At 39.2% G+C, this 23883-nt stretch overlaps 1 long non-coding RNA gene across 8 annotated transcripts in view; it reads left to right on the top strand.

The window, feature by feature from the left end:
- The window catches only part of LOC140643019 (uncharacterized), a 160604-nt gene that overhangs the window by 22875 nt on the left and 113846 nt on the right, over positions 1-23883 (top strand). Inside the window, exon 1 of one of the 8 annotated variants that reach the window (XR_012039397.1) lies at positions 6039-6590. The exons of the other annotated variants lie outside the window; for them this stretch is intronic. This is a non-coding gene — a long non-coding RNA (uncharacterized lncRNA). Of the gene's footprint in view, positions 1-6038; positions 6591-23883 lie in introns of those variants that run through there. 8 annotated transcript variants of the gene reach the window in all.

The raw sequence follows: 23883 nt of genomic DNA on the forward strand, positions 1-23883 counted from the left end.
CAGTATGTTTCAGGGCCCGAACAATCAAGGTTATTTCTCCTATTTCACAGATGAGGAAACAGGCTCAGAGAAGATTAAGTAAGTTGCCCAAACCATGGAGTAATAAACTGGTTCAGAGACAAAGTTAATTTAGTTACCAACTCTTTTCCTTGATTGCACTTCCCCGGGTGCAGTCTTCTCGGGTTCTGGGGTGCTTGTCCAAGTACCCAAGCCCTGTTTTCATCTTGGTTTGATTTTGTCCAAATCTAATTAAAATCTATACTAAATTATTCTTTTGTCAATCCCTGGACACTTGACTCTCACAAGAACCTGCAATTCAGGTTTTTGTTGTTTTACACAAGCCACCAAGGATTTTGTCCAAATCTAATTAAAATCTATACTAAATTATTCTTTTGTCAATCCCTGGACACTTGACTCTCAAAGAACCTGCAATTCAGGTTTTTGTTGTTTTACACAAGCCACCACATTCTTAGCATAAAGATGCTATTATTTATTTATGTAAGTCGTAGATACATATTGATGGTCATTGACCTACTTATACATAATAGAGTTCTGTTTGATCATAAGAAAAGAAATGCAAGACTCATACTGAAAGACAGTTGGTTTGATTGTCCAGTAAGCTTAGAGCAATTCAGGTTAACTTATATCTCTCCTGAATTTGACTGACTAGTTGAATTTCTCTTGTTGGGAGTTTATTCTTAAATTGAACTGATTTTTTTAGAGGGCACTGTATTACAAATGTTGCTGGTTTTGTACTCTTATAAAGGGATATTTGGATTGTTTTCTAGAACAGAGTTCTCTATATCTGTATCATTGGCCTAGTCATGGACATGATCCTGGTCTGGACAGGCAAGAAATGAACTTATTGGCCTTGCTATTCTTTATTTTCTTACTTTATGCTTAGAGTATGGCAGCAGAATTGCTGCAGCAGATTCAAATCTCATCCTATACATGAAATTTCCAAAGGAAGTGAGAGGATCAATTCTTGAAGTATTCTGAGACAAGTGAGAAATTTCCTACAAATAAAAATTCTCTGCAAACTTCTGCATGGCTTTTATTGGCCAAAGTATATTCCATGCCAATTCCTAAAGTAATCATTGCCCAGGAGAATGGGATTATATTTAGCCAATCAGGCTAGTTATTGGAGCAGGGGTTGAGATCAATTTCTCCTGAGGCATGTGGGCTGTAAGGCAAAGAGGTGGATACCTAAACTGTCATAGTGACTGGATATGGAACCAGCAATGTCCACTGTTGGGGATGGAAGGAAGCAGGAGAACTTTAACATCAAGGTGGCAAATGTGTTAGTGATGTATTATGGAGAATGAGGAAAGACATTTAGGATAATACATGGGTATCTGGCCTTGGTAGTTAGGAGCATGGCGAACTACTTGATGAAATATGAAACCAGAAAAAGTAGATTTAGTGGAGGAAGGTTGTAAGTTTGGTTTTGTGTGAGTTGAACTGGAGGTGCCAATGACAATGGTTGTTTGATGTCTCAAGAAAAAGATTTAGCCTGAATATACATATCCAAGCGACATCAGTAGGTAGGGAGTGGGTGAGATAACCCAGGGAGTGAGTGGGGGAAAAAAGAGGAGAGGGTTTAGAATCACTGAGGAAGAGAATGAAAGGAAAGAAGAAAGTAGTACAGGAAAGGCAGGAGGAGAAATCTGGAATGTGGGCAGCCCGGGTGGCTCAGTGGTTTAGCACCCCCAGGACATGATCCTGGAGACCCGGGATCGAGTTCCACATCAGGCTCCCTTCATGGAGCCTGCTTCTCCCTCTGTCTGTGTCTGTGCCCCTCTCTCTGTGTCTCTCATGAATAAATAAAATCTTAAAAAAAAAAAAAGAAATCTGGAATATTTGTTATTAGAGAAGCTGAGGGATGAGTGCATTTCAAGAAAGTGATGATGGCTATACTGTTAAATGCTGCAGAGAAATCAAGAGAATCAAGAGATACAGACTTAAAAGTATCCATTGGATTTAGTGGCAAGAAGGCCCCTGGGTGACCTTGACAATAATATTTTTGATGGATAGCTAGGGACAGAAGCCTAACTGCACTTGGCATGAGGAAGGAGAATTAGAAAAGGTGTATGCAATCAACTACTTTAAAAGTCAAATCTAAGTGTTTTTTAAATCAAGAGACACTTTAGTGTGTTCAAATGCTGAACAGTTGTCTGATTCAAGATGGCTGACTGACTCAGGTCACACCTCTCTGCTCCCATACAAATCTTGCATAGTTTAACAGTAGGATCTGCAGCAGCACTGGAAACCATGCACATTCTATGGGTAAAAAAGATACAAGGAGGGATTCCTAAAAGATGGAAAGGGAGGGATTGGATTTTTGGCAAAAGCAAAGATACTAAAAACCAGTATAGTAGAAGAGAACTATTGAAAAGTTGAGTTTTCTTAGAACCTTAGGAGGAGGATGGAGTCGGTAAGAATAGGCTGTGGGCAGATGGTAGGATCATTAATTTCAAGATTGCTGGAGCTGAGGCAGGCCCAGGGAGTGTCCCCATGGGTATTCCCCCTCAAGGCTATAGCTGAAGACAGCCTCATTTTTCATAAATGGCAGGGGGGTGGGGTAGGGTAGGGTGAGTGTGTTTTCCTTGGAAGGTGGGATGTCTTGGATAGTCTGAGCTTGGATCCAGAAACAGTTTAGGTTCTAGTCACCAAAATGGACATAGAGATTTGCCTTATGAAAGCAGGTTCCCCAAGAAGCATGAGAGGCAGTCTCCTAACTTCACTTTTCTGTCCATTTACCATGGCGAGGCCTCTGCTCTTAAGATAATGATGCAGTGACTTTAGTACACTAGCTAGAGATGCTTCACATTTATAAACTTGAGTAGATAACTAAAAGTAATCACATTTGTTAATAGCATGAACAACTAAACTAGGAAATAAATGACTACTGAGGAAATAGTTAACTGAGGAAACTAGATAACTTAAATTTTCATTAGTATTTTCAGAAATGATTGAAATGATATTGTACCCACAAAACATAGGCTACTCTGAAAAAGAAATATTTGAAGAATGAGAAATAGCTCTTTGAAGTGAAACAGAAAAAAACTTTATACAAGTTTATACTGTGAAATGATTCCCACAATAAGTTTAGGTAATATCTCTCACCTCCCAGAGTTTTTTCTTGTGCTGAGAACTTTTAAGATTTACTCTCTTGGGATCCCTGGGTGGCGCAGCGGTTTGGCACCTGCCTTTGTCCCAGGGCGCGATCCTGGAGACCCGGGATCGAGTCCCACGTCGGGCTCCCGGTGCATGGAGCCTGCTTCTCCCTCTGCCTGTGTCTCTGCCTCTCTCTCTCTCTGTGACTATCATAAATAAATAAAAAAAAAAAATTAAAAAAAAAAAGATTTACTCTCTTGTATGTTTCAAATACACAGTACAGCAGTGTTAAGTATGTATAGTCACCATGCTATACATTATATCTCTGGGAATTATTTATCTTATAACTGGAAGTTTATACCTTTTGATCACTTTCACCCATTTTGTGCCTTTGATCCCTGCTCCTGGCAACCACCAGTTTGTTCTCTTTATCAATAAGTTCAGTTTTTTTTTCTTCCTTTTATTTATTTATTTTTTGATTACACATATAAGTGATAGCATACAGTGTTTGTCTTTCCCTGACTGACTTATTTCACTTAGAGTAATGCCTTCAAGTTTCATCTCTGGGGTTGTAAATGGCAAGATTTCCTTCTTTTTCAAGGATGAATAATATTCCAGTGTATGTATGTATCACACTTTTTTGATACATAAATTAGTCAGTGGACACTTTGGTTATTTTCATGTCTTGGCTATTAAAAATAATGCAGAAATAAACATGGTAGTGCAGATATCTTTTCAAGACAGTGATTTTGTGTCTTTTGATTTAATATCTAGAAGTGGAATTGCTGGATCATAATTCATTATTTCATTCAATAAATATTTCATGTGCCTACTAGGTGCCCCTTGCCCTCATAGAGCCTGCAGTTTGGTGAGGGGTAAGACAACAAACAAATCTAACAACAAAAAAAATGTGTACATAATAGGAATTATTATGTAAATTGATAGTTTGCCATGAAGTACAAAGAGTTTCAATATTAATGATAGCTGAAATTTTTATAATTTTTAACTCTGTACCAAGTACTGTTTTAAGTACAAACTTTTTTTTTTAGATTTTTATTTATTTATGATAGGCACACAGTGAGAGAGAGAGGCATCGACATAAGCAGAGGGAGAAGCAGGCTCCATGCACCGAGAGCCCCACGTGGGATTCGATCCCGGGTCTCTAGGATCGCGCCCTGGGCCAAAGGCAGGCGCTAAACCACTGCACCACCCAGGGATCCCCTTAAGTACAAACTTTAAGGGGTACCTGGGTGGTTCAGTGATTGAGTGTCTGCCTTTGGCTCAGGTCATGATCCCAGAGTCTTGGGATTGAGTGCGGCATTGGGATCCCCACAGGGAGCCTGCTTCTCCCTCTGCCTATGTCTCTGCCTCACTCTGTGTCTCTCATGAATAAATAAATAAAATCTTAAAAAAAAAAAGGCTTCACCATAACCCTATGAAGTAAATATTATCTATGAGGAAATATCAAGAGCCATGAAAGATATGAGAGTTTATATTACTTGTAAACTAACAAGTTACTTGGAAACTGACAAAAGATATAAGACTACTGGGCCAGAAACACATACCAAGGCAAAGAGGCTGCATGGACTTGATGCTTGTAGGCAGAGGCACATGCGATAGGTTTGTATTATACTTGAACTCAGAGCTCAGGGAACCCAATCTTTTGTAGTGGGCTGAAGCAAACCTGCTCTTTTCTTCAGAGGGAGATGTTACCGTTATTACATTGGACAGTCAAGATGCCCTTTATTCCAGAGGGACATTCTCTTTCTACTAAGGTTGTTCTCTGTACAAACATCCCTGAAAAGACAGTCTAGAATAAAAATAGTCAAGATGTGCAGAAATGGCAGAAAACACAGATAATTGTCTCACAACAGGAAACGAAGGCATAGAGACATTGAATGACATGTCTAAGGCTTCAGTGTTGAGTAGTAGCAGAAAAAAAGATCCAAACCTAAACAATCTGGACACCTTACTTTTTTTAAAAATATTTTTTAAAATTTATTTATGATAGTCACACACACACACAGAGAGAGAGAGAGAGAGAGGCAGAGACATAGGCAGAGGAAGAAGCAGGCTCCATGCACTGGGAGCCCGACGTGGGATTCGATCCCGGGTCTCCAGGATCGCGCCCTGGGCCAAAGGCAGGCACCAAACCGCTGCGCCACCCAGGGATCCCTGGACACCTTACTTTTAATCATGGGTTAGCAAAACCTGTTTTTACATGGCCTGAATTTTTTCCCATTTTTAAATAATTGTAAAAAACAACCCCCCCCAACCAAAAACAGAGAGTATGTGATAGAGATTATATGTATATCCCACAAAGCCTAAAATATTTACTATCTCACTGGCGCTTTATACAATTTTGCCAACTTATGCTCTTAACCAATGGAAATAACTGCCTCTATATGATGTTTAGTGGTATGTGGGGGTCTAACCTAAGTCAAAGTGGTGGTGGTAGTAGAAGACCTAGATTGAAATTTGAATTGGACTTTGAAAGGCAAATAGAGGTTGGATGAAGAGGGGTGAGGAAACAGATTCCATGAAGAAACAAATTCACTGAATAAAGAAATACTGGAGTTTTTAGATCAAAATTCAGTGATAATAACCACCATCCACATTGGTGTGAATGTGACCATCCTCGAAACTCAGTATAAGTTGTAGTTATCACTTAGTGCTTGCATTAAGCCAGAATGTGGGACAAGGGACAAGATATGGGACAGTTTTCTTTTAAAAGATTTATTTATTTATGATAGACATAGAGAGGCAGAGACACAGGAGGAGGGAGAAGCAGGCTCCATGCAGGGAGCCTGATGTGGGACTCAATCCCAGAACTCCAGGATCACGCCCTGGGCCAAAGGCAGGCACTAAACTGCTGAGCCACCCAGGGATCCCTGGGACAAAGTTTTCTAAGTGGAGGAAGCTGACTGATGTAGGTACTTCACTGTATATACAGTTCTCAAACCTAGAGTTGCCCTTGATTAGTTTTTTCCTTCCTCATATCTAATTCCGTCTGGAGTGCTTGTTAACATTTCATTCAAAATTTATACTGAATTCAACTGTTAGTAATTTCCACCACCACCTCTGTAGTCCAAGCCACAATTATAACCTTCTACATTGATCTAATTGATTTCATTTTTGCTGCTTAGTTTCTATTTTCCATACAGTAACCAGAATAATGCGCGCTCTCTCTCTCTCTTTTTAAGATTCTATCTATTTTTTCATGAGAGACACACAGGGAGGCAGGGACACAGCAGAGGGAGAAGCAGGCTCCATGCAGGGAGCCCCATGTGGGACCTGATCCCGGAATCGCAACCTGAGCCAAAGGCAGATGCTCAACCGCTGAACCACCCAGGTGCCCCACCAGAATAATACTCTTAAAAAATTAATTTCAATATAGTTAACAGTGTTTTATTAGTTTCAGTTGTACAATATTGTGATTCAACAGTTCCATATATTCCTCAGTGCTCATTAAGGTAAGTGTACTCTTAATCCTCTTTACCTATTTGGCCCATATCCTTACCCACCTCCCCTCTGGTAACCTGGTTTGTTTTCTTATAGAGTCTGTTTTTTGGTTTGTTTCTCTTTTTTGCTTTACTCATTTGTTTTGTTTCTTAAATTCCATGTATTAGTGAAATCATATGGTATTTGTCTTTTCCTGACTCACTTAGCATTATATTCTCTAGATTCATCCATGTTGTTGTAAATGGCAAGATTTCAGGGGCGTTGGGTGGCTCAGCGGTTTAGCACTGCCTCCGGCCCAGGGTCTGATCCTGGAGACCTGGGATTGAGTCCTATGTCGGGCTCCCTGCATGGAACCTGCTTCTGTCTCTGCCTCTCTCTGTCTGTTTGAATGAATGAATAAATAAATAAAATAAAAAAAGATTTCATTCCTTCTTATGACTTAATAATATCCCACTGTGTGTGTGTGTGTGTGTGTGTGTGTGTGTGTATAACACATCTTTTTTCTTCATCTATGGATGGACACTTGGGCTGCATCCATATTTTGACTGTTATAAATAATGCTGCAATAAACATAGGGGTGCATATCCCCAGTAGTGAAATTGCTAGATCATAGGGTAGTACTAGTTTTTCATTTTTTGAGGAACCTCCATACTGTCTTCCACAGTGGCTGCGCTAGTTTGCATTCCCACTAATAGTGTGTGAGAGTTCCTTTTTCTACATATCCTTGTCAACACTTGTTGTTTCTTGTGTTTTGATTTTAGCCATTCTGACAGGTGTAAGGTGATGGCTCATTGTAGTTTTGATTTGCATATTCCTGATGTTTAATGAGGTTGACCATCTGTATGTCTTTGGAGAAATGTCTTCTGCTTAGTTTTAAATTGGATTATTTGATTTTTGGTGTTGAGTTGTATAAGTTCTTTACATATTTTGGAAACTATTTATCAGATATGTCATTTGTAAATATCTTCTCCCATTAAGTTGATCGTGTATTAGTTTTGTTGGTTGTTTCCTTTGCTGTGCAAAAGCTTTTTATTTTGAAGTCCCAGTAGTTTATTTTTGTTTATGTTTCCCTTGCCTCAGGAAAGATACCTAAAAATATGTTAGAGCCAATGTCAGAGAAATTATTGCCTGTGCTCTCTTCCAGGATTTTTATGATTCCAGGTCTCACATTTAGGTCCTTGATCCATTTTGAGTTTATTTTTGTGTGTGGTTTAAGAAAGTGGTTGTTTCATTCTTTTGTGTGTAGCTCTCCAATTTTTAAAAAACCATTTTTTGAAGAGACTGTTTCTCCTTGCATATTCTTGCCTCCTTGGTCAAAGATTAATAGACCATATGATTGTGGATTTATTTCTGGGCCCTATTCTGTTCCATTGAACTATGTGTCTGTTTTTGTTCCAGTACTATATTGTTTTGATTACTACAGCTTTGTAATATAACTTGAAGTCTGAAATTGTGATAGCTTCAGTTTTTTCTTTTTCAAGATTGCTTTGGCCTTTCAGGGTCTTTTGTGGTCCCATACAAATTTTAGGTTTGCTTGTTTTAGTTCTGTGAAAATGCTGTTGGCATTTTGATAGGGATAGCATTAAATACATAGATTGCTTTGCATAATTTGGACATTTTATTTTATTTTTAAAGATTTTATTTATTTATTCATGAGAGACACAGAGAGAAAGGCAGAGACATAGGCAGAGAAAGAAGCAGGCTCCCTGCAAGGAGCCTGATGTCGGACTCGATCCCGGACCCTGGGATCAGGTACTGAGCCAAAGGCAGATGCTCAACCACTGAGCCACCCGTGCATCCCTAATTTGGACATTTTAATAATGTTTGTCCTTCCAATCTATGAACATGGAATGTTTTTCCATTTGTTTGTGTCCTCTTCAATTTTTTTCATCACTGTTTTATATTTTTTAGAGGACAGGTCTTTCACCTCCTTGGTTAAGTTTATTTCTAGGTATTTTTTTTTTTTTGATGCAGTTGTAAATGGGATTACTTTCTTAATTTCTCTTTCTGTTGCTTCATTATTAGTATATAGAAATGAAATGGATTTCTGTACATTAATTTCGTATCTGGGAATTCATTTACCAGTTCTAGTACTTTTTGGTGGAGTATTTCAGGTTTTCTGAATATAGTATCATATCATCTGTAATATCTGGAAATTTTACTTCTTAACAGTGTGGATGCCTTTTATTTCTTTTTCTTGTCCAATTGCTGTGGCTAGAACTTCCAGTGCTGTGTTGGATAAAAAGCAGTGAGTGGACATCCTTGTCTTGTTCCTGGCCTTAAGGGAAAGTCTCTCAGCTTTTCTCCATTTAGTATGATGTTAATTGTAGGTTTTTCTTATAAGGCCTTGATTATGTTCAGGCATGCTCACTCTAAACCTGTTTTGTAAAGTGTTTTTATTATGATAGATATTGTGCTTTGTCAAATGATTTTTGTGTATCTATTGAAATGATCATATAAGGTTTTACTTTATCTTTTATTGACTTGCAGATATTGAACCATTCTTGCATCTCAACAATAGATCCCACTTGATTGTAGTAATTGATTTTTTTAAAACGTATTGTTGGATTCAGTTTACTAATATTTCACTGAGGATTTTGCATTTATGTTCATCAGAGACATTGATCTGTAGTTCTCTTTTTCAGTGGTGTCTTTATCTGGTTTTGGTATCAGAGTAATGCTGGCTTCATAGAATGAATTTGAAAGTTTTTCTTCCTCTTCCATTTTTTGGACTAGTTTGAGAAGAATAAGTATTAACTCTTGCTTAATATTTGGCAAAATTTGAGATGCCTGGGTGGCTCAGTGGTTGAGCATCTGTCTTTGGCTCAGGGCATGATCCCGGCGTCCTGGAATTGAGACCCACATCAGGTCCCCCGCAAGGAACCTGCTTATCCCTCTGGCTGCGTCTCTGCCCCCCCCCCCCCCTCTCTGTGTCTGAGTAAATAAATAAAATCTTAAAAAAAAAAAATGTTTGCAGAATTCACCTGTACAACCATCTGGTCCTGGACTTTTGTTTGTTAGGAGTTTTTTGATTACTCTTTCAATTTTTTTGTTAGTAATCAATCTGTTCAAATTTTCTACTTCTTCCTGCTTTAGTTTTGGTAGGTTGTGTTTCTAGGAATTTATCTATTTTTTTCTATGTTGATGAATTTGTTGGCATACAATTTTTCATAATATTCTCTTACAGTCCTTTGTATTTCTATGGTTCAGTTTTTATTTTTCCTCTTTCCTTTCTTGATTTTGTTTATTTGGATTTTCTCTCTCTCTTTTCCCTCTCTCTCTCTATTTCTTTTATTGATGAGTCTGGCTTAGAGGTTTATCAGTTTTTGTTGTTCATTTCAAACAACCAGTTTCTGGTTTCATTGATTAGTCCTATAGCTTTTTAGTTTCTTTATCCTTTATTTCTGCTCTAATCTTTATCATTTCCTTCCTTTTGCTGGTTTGGGTTTTTATCCCTTCTTTTCTAGATCCTTTAAGTGTAAGGATAGATTGTTTATTTGAGATTTTTCTTGCTTCTTGAAGTAAGCCTTTATTTTTTTTAATTTTTAAATTTTTATTATTTTTAAAGATTTTTATTTATTTATTCATCACACACACACACACACACACACAGAGGCAGAGACACAGGCAGAGGGAGAAGCAGGCTCCATGCAGGGAGCCTGATGTGGGACTCGATCCTGGAACTCCAGGATCACAACCTGGACAGAAGGCAGGGGCTAAACCGCTGAGCCACTCAGGGATCCCCAAAGATTTTATTTATTATTCACGAAACACACACACACACACACACACACAGAGACAGAGAGAGAGAGAGACAGAGAGAGGGAGAGAGAGAGAGAGGCAGAGACACAGGCAGGGGGAGAAGCAGGCTCCATGCAGGGAGCCTGACATGGGACTTGATCCTGAGTCTCCAGGATCAGGCCCTGGGCTGAAGGTGGCACTAAACTGCTGAGCCACCTGGGGTGCCCCAGTCTTTGTTTTAAAGTCTATTTTGTCCAATATAAGTATTGGTATCCCAACTTTCTTTTGACATCCATTTGTATGAGAAATGTTTCTCCATCCCCTTACCTTCAATCTGCAGGTGTTTTTAGGTCTAAAATGAGTCTTTTTAGGCAGCATATAGATGGGTATTGTTTTTTTAATCCATTTTGTCACCTTATGTCTTTTGATTGGAGTGCTTACTCCATTTACATTTGAAGTAATTATTGAGCCATATGTATTTTTGCCACTTTCTCCATTTTTGTTGTTTTTCTCTCTTCCTTTCTTCCCTTGCTCTCTTCTTACACAATCAGTTGGCTCTTTTTATACTTGGTTTCCTTTCTCTTTATTTCTTGCATATCTGTTACTGGTATTCAATCTGTGGCTACCTTTAAGTTTGTATATAACTTCTTCTACATATAGCAGTCCATATTAAGTAGATGGTCGCTTAAGTTTGAACCCATTCTTTGCTCCTTCCCCACCATGTTTTATGTATATGGTGTCATACTTTATATATTTTTTTATTTTGTGAGTCCTTTGACTGATTTTTAAAGATATACTTGATTTTACTGCTTTTGTGCTTCCTACTTTTTTTTTTTTTTTACTTCTACTTATGATCTTTTCTTTCTACTCAGAGTCCCCTTTAACATTTTTTATAGGGTAGTTTAGTGATCATTAATTCCTTTAGCTTTTGTTTGTCTGGGAAACCCTTTTTCCTTCTCTGCTTTTTTTTTTTCTTTTTAAATATTTTATTTATTCATTAATGAGAGACACACACACACACACACACACACACACACAGAGGCAGAGCCACAGGCAGAGGGAGAAGCAGGTTTCCATGCAGGGAGCCCGATGTGGGACTCGATCCCGGGACTCCAGGATTACACCCTGGGCCAAAGGCAGGCGCCAAACCTTTGAGCCACCCAGGGATCCCCTCTCTTTCTCTTCTTAATGATAGCCTTGCTGAATATAGTATTCTTGGCTGCAGAATTTCCCTTTCAGCATTTTGAATATATTATGCCACCTCTTCTGGCCTGTAAAGTTTCTGCTGAAAAATCCACTAGTAGCTTTTAGGAGTTTCCCTCATGTAACTGTCTTCTTTTCTCTTGTTGCTTTTAAAATTCTCTTTATCACTACTTTTTTGACATTTTAATAACTATGTGTCTTGGTGTGGACCTTCTTGGATTAAATTTGTTGCAGGGATCTCTGTGCCTCCTGGATATGGATATCTATATCTTTCCCTAGATTAGGGAGGTTTCCAGCTGTTATTTTTTTCAAATAAAATTTCTGCTCCCTTTTCTTTCTCTTCCTCTGGGATCTGTATAATGCAAATGTTATTCCACTTGATGGAGTTGCTGAGTTCCCCATCTCTATTCTCATTTTGCATTTTTTTTCCTCGCACCTGCTCAACTTGATTACTTTTCTTTACTCTGTCCTCCAGTTTGCTGATTCATTATTCTGGTTCCGCTATTGTGCTATTTATTCCATCTAGTGTATTTTTTATTTCATGTATTGTCTTCTTCAATTCTGTTTTTTAAAATCTGTTTGTTAAGTATATCACTGATGTCTTCCACTCTTTTCTTAAGTCCAGTCAATAGTTTTATGATCATTACTTTAAATTATCTGTTAGGCATATTACTTATGTCAGTTTCACTTAGGGTCTCTTGCTGAGGTTTGTCCTGTTCTTTCATTTGGGACATATTCCTCTGTCTCCTCATTTTGTCTAACTCTCTGTGTCTGTTTCTCTGTTAGGAAATACAATTACATCTCCTACTCTTAAAAGTAATGGCCTTATGAAGAAGTGGTCCTGTAGTGCCCTGTAGTGCAGTGCTCCCTGTTCACCAGAACCTGGCATTTCAGAGGTGTCTTCTATGTGTGTTGCACACTCCCTGATGTTGTGTTTTGAGTGCTTTTCCTTCAATTCGGTCATCTGCAGGGGCTTTCCTTTCCTGCTATGGGCAGTGTTTGGTCCCTCTGGTATTAGTGGTACTGCCTTGGGCTTGAGTTTAATTAGATCTGGTGTTTGCCAGAGATACATTAGCTCCAAAGTGGAGAATGCTTTCCCTTTGTTGTCCTCTGAATCATTGGTTAGCAGGGTCTGCTTGGATCAACTGTCTTCCCCCAGCCCATTGCTGGGGCTGAGGTCTGACTGATGTGTGTGGTTATCTTCCCCTTACCCTGGAGTAGGAGTCACTTTGGAGTGGTGCTGGCCCTCATTGGTTCTGCTTCCATACTGTCAGGCTCATAGTCCTGGTTTGAATTGGCTCCAGCCAAGAACATATTGAAGGGAGTGAATCTGCAATGTGTTGTGGTCAGAGTGTGTATTTCCCACAAGGTTTATGTGCCAGCAAGAGAGGATATGCATCTGCTGCTGGGACTGAGGTGCCTGGGGTGGGGCTCGTGGTTTTAACAAAGTATGTGCAGGTCTTCTGTGAGATAGGGCCCACTGCTGCTGCCTTCACCACTGTTGGGATGAAGTCCTGCAAAATACATGGGTTGGGTTTGCAAGATTTGCACCAATCATCTGGGGGCAGGGACCTGCAGCATGGGGAAGTGTGACTGGAAAAGGCAGATCTGCTAACGTGTGTGGGGGGGTGGGGCTTGGTGTAAGCAAGTTAGATAGTGAATGTTGATGCCCCACTGGTTCCCATAGATGGGCAGGTGTTTATGCTGGGGGCAGGAGAAGGAAATGGCAACTATCAGCTTCTTTGCTTTTAGAGGGGTTTCCCCATGATCTCTGTCCCCCTCGGGACATAATCTGAGATTATTAAATAGCTTTCCATCCCATATGCCCCTGGTGTTTTTCAAATTGTTGCTTCTATGCTATATCCCGTAAGGCTGTTTGTTGTGCTGTCTTTAAAGGCAGAGACTCGGTTTCCTATTGCCCTCCAGGCTCTTCCAGAACAAAACCACTGATTTTTTAAATTCTAGGCTTAAAGTCCTGCTGGTTATTATATCATGAAATTCAGTCTCCCTAGTTTTCAAAACCAAATGTTATGGCAGTTTGTCTTACCCTTGCTGTCTCCTCAGTGTGTTCATCTGTTTCTCTCCCTTCTCTGTGTCTATGAGTCCCTCACTCTATGGACAGTCCTGTGGGTCCATTTACCTCCCCATGTTTCTGCCCTTCCTACCCTCTTTGATGTGGCATCTTCTCTACATTTAGTTGTGGAGTTTGTTCTGCCATCCTTTGGGTCATTTTCTGAGTTACTTATACTGAGTGACTGAGCTATTTGTATTCATGAGGCAAGGTGAGAGTGGGGTCTTCCTACTCTGCCATCTTCTCAGACTCCTTCTCCTTAGAATAATGGGTTTTTTTTTTTGAATACTGTTTTTAAATTACAAGTCAGTTGATGTCATTTTTCTGCTCCAAATTCTCTGATGGCTTCTCAGAACATTTAAAATTAAAATGTTCTCAGAACATTTAAAATAAAATTTAAACCCCTTCCCATTGCCCTACAAACATCTTCAGACTTATTTTTTATACTTTTCACTATTATTTCCTCTTGATTTCTCAAGTCATTCTTCTTGAAGGTAAAATGATACTTGCCCCTGTCATTGTACAGCCCTGCTTTATATTCTCCACGACACTTGCCACTTCTTGAAATTATATTTATTGGTTTATTTCTTTAATGTCTACCACCAGAATGAAGGATTCTCTAGGACAGACTTAGTCTTCTTTATCACTCTATTTCCTGTGCCCAGGGAATAGTGTAGGGATGTTAATACTTATGTAATTGTTGAAAGAATGAATGATTGCATTATTTAATTTATGAACCTCAAGTGGAAACATACTATCTCTTATGACTGAATAAAAGCTTAACAATGAGGTAGATAAGCTAATCCTATTAGTGACAAAAGTTGCCAAGAACTACCTGGCTTTTCTGGTTTTAACACTGAGCGTCCATGAAACAAGTAGATAATGGAGGAAGTAATGGATAGATGTGTGGACCAGAGAACATGGGGTGCCTCATATCAAATCCAACCTTGTCGGGGATCCCTGGGTGGCTCAGCGGTTCAGCACCTGCCTTTGGCCCAGGGCATGATCTTGGAGACCTGGGATTGAGTCCCACATCAGGCTCTCTGCATGGAGCCTGTTTCTCCCTCTGCCTGTGTCCCTGCCTCTCTCTTTCTTTCTCTCTCTGTGTCTCTCATGAATAAACAACAACAACAACAACAACAACAACAACAACAAACACCAGCAGAGGGCTCCAAAGTGTCTGACATACTAATTAATCTTACTTTTGGATGATCTTATTTGATAGCCAAGAGATGGCCTACAAATGTAGACTGAAGTGGATTCCGCATACCATATCGCCCCCAAGTGGCTGATATTATATTAGTACTCAAATCACCCACCTCTCCATAGGACTTTGGGGCTTATTGCTCATAGGATATGTACCTGAATCCATACTCTTAGTAAAAGAACTGGTCATTGTGCCCTATGTTCAGTGTGATTAACTGTGTCAGTTGCTCTTGGTTGCAATAATTAAAGAGGAGATAAATAAATAAATAAATAAATAAATAAATAAATAAATAAATATTTTATAGAGGAGATTAAGAACACTGGTTTATTCAGATGTGAGGCAAATACAGAATCTTTTCAAAATCCCAGAAACACAGAGAGAGTTAGGGAATTGGGCAATAGCTCATGGAGGAGAAAGAGGGGATCTAGGCATGAAACTCCTCCAAGGCTTCCTTGGAATTTCAGGATCCATAACTGAAGGAGTTATTTGCCTCCAAGTCCTCCCTTGGGCATGATATCTTGGAAACACTTGCAGCCAGATCTTTCTTTTTCCTTTTCCCATCCCAAAGACTAGGAGTAGTGACTATTAAAAAAGGAGTAGTGACTATTCTTTTCTATTTCAGAAAGTAAACTATCAAGGACCAGATAACAAATATTTTAGGCTTTGGGGGCCATAAAGTCTCTGTCACAACTACTAAACTACTGTTGAGGCTTGAAACAGCCAGAGACAACACATAAAGAAATGAGAGTGGCTGTGTTCCAATAAAACTTTATTTACTAAAAGAAATAGTGGAGTGGATTTTGTCCTATGGAGCATAGATTGCTAATCTGATTTAGGCTATCACATAAACATTACTGGGATAATTCTCTCTCTTTCTTCTCCTGGTATCCCTGTAATAAGAATACCATGATGATGTTCCCTTAGTCTGTTCTCATTTATTATTATTTTCTCTTTTTGCTATTCAGCTTGGTTGCTTTCCATTACCCTGTTGTCCAGATTGCTGATCCATTTCTCTGCATTTTATAATCTGCTGCTGATTCCCTCTAGTGTATTTTTTATTTCTGTTATTGGGCTCTTCATCTCTGACTGGTCCTTTTTTATACTTTCTATCTCTTTGTTAAAAGGTCTTACTGAGATCTTCCACTCTTTTCCCACCCCGGGTGAGTAGACTATTACTTTGAATTCTTTATCAGCCATATTGCTTATCTTTGTTTCATTCAGCTCTTTTGCTATGATTTTGTCCTTTTCTTTCATCTGGGACATATTCCTGACTCTTCATTTTGTCTAACTCTGTGTTTGCTTCTATGTAAATGGTTTAGCTATCTCTGCTGGTATTGAAAGTTGTGGCCTTGTGTAGAAGAGATCCTGCGGTGTCCTGTAGCACAATATCCCCTAGTCACCAAATCAGGCACCCTAGGAGCATTTCCTCTGTAGCCTACATGAGCTCTAATCTCATGGCTGAGCCACATTTGCTTTCAGTCCGGTTGGTTGCAGTGATCTGCAGGACACATTGGGCAGGGTTTGGCCCCTGCGCTGTTGAGGGACCTATCAGAGATGGCCTTGGGCTTACCAATGGGTTATGTCAGCAGTCAGGCTGTCTGCCACAGTTGCAATTTCACTAATGGCAGTGCTCTCCCTGCATGGCCCCTTAAGGGGCTTTTGTTGGTGGACAGAGCCGGCAGTCAGACAAGATGCCTGCATTTGTTTCCTTTGCACAGCCTCCTGGGCACTAATCTCCGGGCTCTCTCCCTGGGTGGCCGGATAAGAGGCTTGCTTGTAAGAACTGTAGGTGTGCCAATGTGAGGGGTTATTTCTCCCTCTCCCCAGGGCAAGAGTGACTTTGAAGTTGTGCTAATCTGTGCCGGGCTGCTTGCCAGGTATGGCAAGGGCAGGAGCTACTTGAAGGGACTCTTGTGGAGGCTGGCAGGTTGGATGGGGCAGGACTACTGGGGAACTTGGGGGTGGGGCACACAGTGCTAGCAAGATAGGTGGAGAGTGTTCATGCTGGTTCCTGCAAATTTCTTGCTGTTGTGGTTGTTGGAGGGGAAGATAAATGGTACCTGCCAACACTTTTGCTTTTGGAGAAGTCTCCTGAAGAAACCTGTTTCTCCAGTGTACATTCGGAGATTAGTATATGAATTTCCTTCACATATACCCCAGGCACTTTTCAAACTACTGCTTTTATGTTGTGTTTCTGCAGGATTATTTATTATGCTGGCTCTTTAAGGGTAAGGACTGTTTCCTATTACCCTCCAACTCTCTTGGTACTAAACTGATGATACTTAAAGTACCTGGGGTTAAGCCCAACTATTTTTAAAAGCTTTTGAAGTGAAGCTAAATGTTATGGGGACTCATCTTCTTGGTGTGGGTCCATGTATCTGGGTTGCCTGGTGTGGGGTCTGATCATCTTCCTTCTCCATGTTCATTTGTGGTTAGTCTCATTTGGGGTTTGGTTCCCAACTGCCACTCTGCCTCTCCTATCCTTTTTGATGTGGCCTCCTTTCTACAATGAACTGTTGAAGGTCTGTCCTGCCAGTTTTGGGGTCATTTGCAGAGTTAGTTGCACAAATGTACCTATTATCTTGGAGTGTCTGTGGGACGAGTTGAGCTCAGCATCCTCCTACTCTCAATCTTCCTCTGAACTCTATTTAGGTGCTTGTTAAAGTGCTGTTTTTTCTTTTTAAAGATTTTATTTATTTATTCATAAGAGACACAGAGAGAGGCAGAGACATAGGCAGAGGGAGAAGCAGGCTCCCTGTGGACAGCCCTCTATCGGGATATGACCTGAGCCAAAGGCAGACACTCAAACACTGAGCCACCCAGGTGCCCAAAAGTGCTGTTTTTTTTTTCATTGGGTTTCAGGGCCAGTGAGTCTGCATGTGAGCCCTTTGAAAGAAGAATCTCCATTTCCTATAGCATGTTGGTCCCTTGGACATCAGCCCCATTAGTTTTCTAACTCAGAAATTTTTGAGGCTTTTATCTTTGGTGCAGATCCCAGAGGTTGGGGAATACCAACTCCTTGCTTTTCTGGGACAAGTTCCAGACTAGTGAGATGCCTCCCTATTGTGTGTTGCTTCACTGGAGGTGGGGTTTAAGGCCAGACCATGTCTCTCCCTCTTCCACCAATCTCAGTGTGGGCTTTTTGTCCTTTGCAGTTCACCTAGTTTGCAGATTTTTTTTCAGAGAGAATTGGTATATATGTAGCTGTAGATTTGGTAATTTGTTTGAGAAGGGGAGTTCAGGATCTTGCTACACTGCCATCTTGTGGAAGTCTCTTTCTAGTTTTTTTTTTTTTTTTTTTTTTTTAAGATTTTATTTATTCATGAGAGACACAGAGAGAGGCAGAGACACAGGCAGAGGCAGAAGCAGGCTCCACGCAGGGAGCCGACGTGGGACTCGATCCCGTGTATCCAGGATCACGCCCTGGGCTGAAGGCGGCACTAAACCGCTGAGCCACCTGCGCTGCCCTTTTTCTAGTTTTTATTTATTTTATTTTATTTTTTTTAAGATTTTATTTATTTATTCATGAGAGACACAGAGAGAGAGAGGCAGAGACAGAGAGAGGAGAAGCAGGCTCCATGCAGGAAGCCCGATGTGGGACTCGATCCCGGGACTCCAGGGTCATGCCCTGGGCCAAAGGCAGATGCCAAACCGCTGAGCCACCCAGGGAATTCCCTTTTCTAGTTTTTAAATGTACTCATCAATGGCATTTTAAGTGGCTGTCAACCACCGTAGTAGAAAGTGTACCTGTACCTCAGGCAGCAGTCAGTCATATGGAATTAAGCACAGCTATATTTTCTCTTCCTTTTCACTATCTTTGTGATTGGTATAATAATGCCAAATAAGTTATGTGCTGAACCTCATTGATGTGGCAACATGCTCAAAATCAACAAATTACTACTATGGTTCAGTTTTTTTTTTTTTTTTTTTTTTAAGATTTTATTTATTTATTCATGAGAGACACACACAGAGAGGCAGAGACACAGGCAGAGGGAGAAGCAGGCTCCACGCAGGGAGCCCGACATGGGACTCAATCCCCAGTCTCCAGGATCAGGCCCTGGATTGAAGACAGGCGCTAAACCGCTGAGCCAGCTGGGCTGTCCCTATGGTTCGGTTCTTTTTTTGCATGTATATCCACATGATACCATAAATCTCATTGAATTATATTTGTTCACCTAGATGTTTCTAAGTCATCTGAACACTTAATTAACTAATACTTTTGCCTTACAAGCATAAAAAACAAATTGCTTTTTATGATGAATATATTAGGATTTAATTTATAACATCTGATATGTCTTTTTATAATTCCTCAAATAAATGTATTTCTAGATGAAGAATTTGGTGGAATTGTTCTTACTAAAAGATTTGTATTATGGTGGGCAGCCCGGGTGGCTCAGCGGTTTAGCGCTGCCTTCAGCCCAGGGTGTAATCCTGGGGCCCCAGGATCTAGTCCCACAACAGGCTTCTGGCATGGAGTCTGCTTCTCCCTCTGCCTGTGTCTCTGCCTCTCTCTATATGTTTCTCGAATACATAAATAAAATCTTAAAAAAAAATTTGTATTATGGGACTAAGTATAAGATGAAAATGTGAACTGAGTAGTTTATATAGTCTCTTATAGTTGTATCCAATCTATGATTCTAAACATAGATATATTATATGAATAATTTAAAAATTTCATGATTTTGCTAGGAATTATAAACAAGTCTTACTTATTTTGCAAAATAATTGGGCATTATATAATTTATATTGGGTGTGATTTCATATTTTGGTAGCGATATAATCTTATGCTAATCAAATGAGCTGAGTAATTGTTAATGTACCATAAATAAGAAAATTGAGAGTGCTTTTCTAAATTCTATATACTCTGAATTTTATAAGCCTTAAAATCTTAGTTAATACAGCTTACAAATTATTTCCAATATAAAATTGGGTGTTTGATGAGCACAACTCTAATATAGAAGTAGCAGGTATATTTGTGATAACTCTTTCCCCAATTCCAGGACAGTGTGATCTCTTTGAAACATCTCCTTTATCAGTTACTGATTCTGGGACTCATCCATTTGGGCTTTGGCCCATCTGCCCAAAGGACCCTTTGTTATGAGTAGTTACTGAATTTAGGACAATAAAAGGGGCAGTTATCACATTACAACTATTCTGAGAAGTCAGTTGAATCAACTCTCATAGACTGCAGTGCTGTTTTGTAAATGGGCTGAAGGGCAGAGTAAAAATGTTCTTAAAGAATTTGCCATTTTCATCACTTTCAGAATCCTTAAAATTTTTTTCCCACAGTCAATCATTTTATAGAATGATTAGTTCATGTGCACAGATGTGGTCGCTGACAAGGAAGAACTTCTATCCAAGACCATGGAAAACAGTACAAGAAAATGTTTCTAAAAGGGCAGAATTGAGTTTAATGGAGGAACTGTGCCCAATGTGAGAGCAGAAATCTCCTGAACCCTTCCCTGTAAGGATTTCACCAACTACTGTATCTGTGACTGCTGTGCTGTTCCTTTACCTTTCTAAATAGAAGTATCCTGTGCCTTCTACAGCACTGTAAATTGTATGGATACAATGCCAAAAAAGTTATCACTTGGTTCAGAAGTTGGACTATATTCAAACTTATTGGAGATGACTGCATTTCATCCAGATATTCTCATCTTAGAGTTGGAAGCTGTAACTAGATGGGATTTTTTGGCACTTACCTGTTGAGAGAGGGGAAGACTGTATTCCATGAATGGAAAGAAAGGTAAAATAGGTATTTGGTAACAAGAAGGGTGAATTTGAATGAGACTGCTAGCTAATCACCACACTCATTTGTTCTTCCTGAGTCTACAGTGAGACATATCTCAACTTCACTTATAGTTAGATTTTTCAGTCCAAAGGAATATGAGTCACTCTCTGGTTTGGCCTATAAAAATATCTTCAAAAAATCCTTTATTCTTTTTTCTTCCATCTTCTGGCTAGACATCACCAGGACAAACATGGGAACCACTGGGAAAAGATAGCAATCAACAGCTATAAACTAGTGGGGTCAGGATTCAAACTTAACTTTCACTGATTCCAAAGTTTGTTAGGTGGTCTTAAGTCAGTTGCAAAATTAGCACATCTACTTGAATATCTAGTAGACAACTCAAATTCGTCCAATATCTGAAACAAACTGTAAATCTCCCATCTCATTTTAAATATGTTTCTCCCTGAATCTTCTACCATCTTGATTAAGTCTCATTATTCACAGTTACTCTGACTAAAAACCTACGAGTCTTCCCTGATTCTTCTCTTTCCTTCATGTTCCACATGAATTCATCAAAAATTGCAAGTTGTTCCTTGAAATTGGTACTATCTTCAATTTTTATCCTAAATCGCCTTCTCTATAATCACCTCCATCCATGGGACTATTATTTCTTGCCTGAACCACTATAACAACTCTGAACTGGTCCCACTTTCCCACACACAGTCCCGATAACTATTTTAAACAAAAACGCTAGAAGGATATCTTGAAACATAATTTGGATAAATGTCTCCTTTGGTTAAAACCATCCAGTATCTTTCTATTTCACAAAAATACCATAGTCAAAACTCCTTAACACAACCTTCAAAGCCATCATGATCTGGCCCCATCTTCTCCAACTGCATTTTTTTTTTGCATTTTTAAAAAATATTTTATTTATTTATTCATAAGAGACACAGAGAGAGGCAGAGACATAGAGGGAGGAGAAGCAGGCTTCCATGCAGGACTCGATTCCGGAATTCCAGAGGCAAAGGCAGACGCTCAACTGTTGAGCCACTCAGGGGTCCCTCCAACTGCATTTCTTATCACCTCACTAGTTACTACTCTCCACTCATCCTGGCCATCTTGCTCTTCCTCAAACATACCAAGGTCATGGCCACCTGTAATTGTCAGGATCACAATGGGAGAATTCAAAAGGTTCTCCAGGCTAGGAATAGCTAGAAGCTAGCTCTGGAAGGGGGGGTGGGGGGGGGGGGTGGGGAGAGCTATAGCTGCTGGTGAAAAAAAACAAACTGCTGTCCAATGTCCCTGATGAATATAGATTTAAAACTTCTCAACAAAATACTACCAAACTGAATTCAACAGCACATAAAAAGATAATACACCATAATCAAGTGGGGTTCATCCCTGAGATTTAACATATGCCAATCAATGACTGTGATATGTCCCATTAATAGAATGAAAGATAAAAATTTTATGATCATCTTAACAGATGCAGAAAAAAGCATTTGGTAAAATTCAACATCCTTTCATGATAAAAATTCGAATATTCGGTATAGAGGGAACATACCTCAACATAATAAGGGGCATATATTATAAACCTGTGGCTAACATACTCAGTGGTGAAAGGCTAAAGGCTTTTCCCCTAAGATCAGGAACAAGATAAGGGTGTTCACTCCTATCACTCCTGTTCAACATAGTACTGGAAGCAGTAGACGGAGTAGTCAGGCAAGAAAGAAATAAAAACTATCCAAATAGGAAAGGAAGAAGTATAGCTATGTCTGTTTGCAGATTATAAAATCTTTTATATAGAAAACCCTAAAGACTACCAAAAAACTGTTAGAGATGTAAAAAATTCAGTAAACTTTCAGGATGCAAAATGTGCACATAAAGATCAGTTTTGTTTCTACACACTAACAATGAACTGCCTGGAAAAGAAATAAATACAATATAAATAGAATAAATATAATAGCATTAAAAACAGTGAAATACAAATAAGCTTAACCAAAGAGGTGAAATATTTGTATAACAAAAGCATTCATGAAAGGAATTGAAGAGAAAATAAATTGAAGCATATCCCATGTCCATGAATTAGAAGAGTTAATACTGTTGAAATCTTCACTTAGTGAAAGTGATATACGGATTCAGTACAATCTCTATCAAAATTTTGATGGAATTTTTCATGGAAGTAAGAAAAGCAACCCTAAAATTTGTGTGGAACCACAAAAGACCACAAATACCCAAAGCAATCTTAAGAGAACATTTCCTGATTTCAAACTGTTACAAAACTATAATAATTAAAACAGTATTATATTGGCATAAAAACAGACACATAGATAGAACAGAATGAGAGCCTGGAAATTAACTCATGTATACAGGGTTAACTGACATTTGACAAGGAAGCCAAAAATACTCAATAGGGAAAGTATATTCATTTCAGTAAATGGCTTAAGGAAAATTGGATAGCCACATGCAAAAGAATAAACCCCTGTCTTAACACTATTCACAAAAATTACCTTGAAATGGAGTAAGGGCTTACACATCAGATCTGAAACCATAAAATTCCTCCTAAGAAAACATAGAGGAAAAGCTACTTAACATTGGCCTTGGCAATGGTATTTAAGATATGGCACCTAAAGCATAAGCAACAAAGGTGCAAATCAAAAAATAGGACTACATCAAATTAAAAAACTCTCTGCAACAAAAGAAACAATGAACAAATGCAAAGGCAACCTATGAAATGGGAGAAAATATTTGCAAACCATGGATCTGATAAGGGGTTAATATTCAAAATATATAAGGAACCTCTATAACTCAAAAAAAAAAACCAAAAAACAAAAAACAAAAAACACCAAACAAAACCAAACAAAAAATATAACCCAAGTAATCCACAATTTAACAATAGGAAAAGGACTTGAATAGATATTTTTCTAAAGAAGACATACAAATGGCAAACAAGTGCATGAAAAGGAGCTAAACTTCATTAATCATTAGGGAAATGCAAATCAAAACCACAATGATTACTTGGATGCCTGGGTGGCTCAGTGGTTGAGTGTCTGCCTTTGACTCAGGTCATGATCCTGGGGTCCTGGGATCCAGTCCTGCATCGGGCTCCCTGCAGGGAGCCTGCTTCTCCCTCTGCCTGTGTCTCTGCCTTTCTCTCTGTCCCTCTCATGAATAAATAAATAAATTCTAAAAAAAAAAAATATTTATTTTAGTGGGGAGGAGCAGAAGGAGAGGGAAAGGGAGGGAGAGAGGAAAAGAGAATCTCTTTTACAGATTCCCCACTGAGCACAGAGCCCAGCTGGGGCTCAATCCCACATCCTGAGACCATAACCCCAGCCCAACCAAGAG

Source organism: Canis lupus, chromosome 11, assembly GCF_048164855.1.
Source record: "Canis lupus baileyi chromosome 11, mCanLup2.hap1, whole genome shotgun sequence".
Taxonomy (NCBI): Eukaryota; Metazoa; Chordata; class Mammalia; order Carnivora; family Canidae; genus Canis; species Canis lupus.